Raw genomic sequence first — 2,510 nt, forward strand, 5'->3', positions numbered from 1 at the left:
GTTCCAAGTTCTCCTTGATGTCATACTGAATAACCCTTTAATGTAATAGTAGAGGTTATGAGACTTGGCTAGTACTCCACCAACAGAGGCAGCTGAAACAAGAATCTTTTTAAAAATTTATTTATTTATTTATTATATGTAAGTACATTGTAGCTGCCTTCAGATATCCCAGAAGAGGGAGTCAGATCTCATTTCAGATGGTTGTGAGCCACCATGTGGTTACTGGGATTTGAACTCAGGATCTTTGGAAGAACAGTCAGTGCTCTTAACCACTGAGTCATCTCTCTTGTTTCACTCAGCCCGAAACAAGAATCTTAATTGTATAATATGTGTGTGTGTGTGTGTGTGTGTGTGTGTGTGTGTGTGTGTGTAGATGCCACGGTGAAAAATTATTACTTTGTATGCTAACCTAAATGGAACAAAGAATACATTCTAGGTGTCTTACACCTCTAACCAGTTACATCTTAGTGTCAGTCTTTTCTTTACCAGCCATAATGTATTTTATTTCATTATTATTTTCTTTTGATAGGGTCTCACTATATAACTGGCCTGGAGCTAACTATGTAGACTAGGCTGACCTCCAACTCAGAGAGATTTGCCCTCTGGCCAATGCTCAGATTTAATGCATGTGTCCATCCAGTGAGTTTGATCCCATTCAGTCATATTTTGTTTAATGTTTGTTTATATAGCAAATAGTCCAGATTAAATTATAGACAGGTCAAGATAATTATTGGTGTAGGATTTATTATCAGGTGACGAGCCTTCATTTTGGATGTTCAAGGCTGGAGTTCAAAGGAAGGGTTACATTGGATTCTGATCTTTGGGAAGTTCAGTGGAGAATATTATGACTCGATTAGATAGTGCCACAACTTTGTCATGTCTGAGCTCAGGAGGCAGACAGGCCTGGGCTACCCTATGTGTCTAAGAACTCCAGACTTTGTGGCTGAACATGCTAACTCTGAATCAAATGTTTGCAGGACTGTGTCCTGCTGGGAGATGGGAGTGCAGGCTGACTTGGAGCTGAGGCTGCAGATATTCTCGGAGGTCTCAAGGGCTTGCTGCAGGGGGGGCGGGGTGGGGGGGGAAGGAAGGGTGGGGCTTCCCCTGTTACTGTAACTCTACACAGATTTCTGGGAAACCTGCAATAACACAAATTTTAGGGACCAGTCTCTCAGCACTGAGGACAAAAACAAACAGGGTGGAACTAACACAGCAGGAGATGAGCTTAGGCAGGAGGAAGTAGAAAGAAAAAAGAGGAAGTGGCTAGAACAAAGGAAGACAAAAGGGTAGGTTTTGTACTGCCGACTTTTATTTAAATAGAAGGTAGACAAATGAAATATTTTAAGGCTGGCTCTGCAGGAAGATAAGAATGGAATGAATGTTTTTAAAGAAACAATCCAAGAATAGAGTTAGCATGTGTTCCCCTGAGGCTCATTTTTCTATTTTGCCTTGGTAAACACGACCACTCTCTGTTCAAGCCTGTGCTAGGGACATGGAAAGGGCTGGCAGAGTTCCTGATCTCAAAGTATGCTCAATGCAACAGTAGAGACAGCACACACAGACACACGGACTGGCTGTGAACAGGAAATGCTGATGATGCAGTAGCTAGCGGACAGAGGAGGATTTCAAGGACTATTCACCATGTTAAGTAAAGGTGACTTCTCAATGCATTCCATGGGCTTTGTCATTTAAGCCTCCTGATAGTATAGGTACCATTTTATTATGCTTAATCTTCAGACATGAAAACTGAGGCTTAGAGGCTGGAGAAATGGCTCAGTGGTTAAGAGCACTGCCTGTTCTTCCAGAGATCCTAAGTTCAATTCCCAGCAACCACATGGTGACTCACAATCATCTATACAGGGATCTGATGCCCTCTTCTGGCATGCATATATACATAAATGCATAAAATATTCATAAACATAAAGTAAATAAATAAATTTTTAAGCAAAACATAAAACAAGCTTTCACTGAAATAAATTATGCAAGAGCATACCTATGTGATAAAATTGAAGTTTCATCACAAAAAAACCTGTGGTAGGGTTGGAAATGTAGCTCAGTGGGTAGGGTGGTCACCTAATGGGCACTAAGCCTGTGTTTGAGCTCTTGTACTTCATAAAACCTACTGGAGCAGCAAGCCAGGAGGGTCAGTTCTTCTACTTAGCAGTCCTTACCCCTAGGCAGTCTGACTAATTCCTTCTGAATTTCAGCTGCTGCTTTTGCAACCTAAGTGTGCTATCTTGGTTATGGCGCTATCATGAAGAATAGAAATCATATATATGATGTTTTTGCACAGGTAGAAAGGAGTGGGGTCTCAGGTAAATGGTAGTTGGTTGTTGCTCTAAGCTCCAGACCTACTAGGAACTGAGTAAGAAGCCTATACTTCCCTTCTCTCTCTGACTTGAATTGTGAAAGACGGTTCTGGTCCAATATGGTGTTAATCTACTGGGTAAGAATAAGATCACCACCACATTTTTGAGCCAAATTTGAATTCAAACTTCATTAAATACTGG

Source organism: Mus caroli, chromosome 7, assembly GCF_900094665.2.
Source record: "Mus caroli chromosome 7, CAROLI_EIJ_v1.1, whole genome shotgun sequence".
Taxonomy (NCBI): Eukaryota; Metazoa; Chordata; class Mammalia; order Rodentia; family Muridae; genus Mus; species Mus caroli.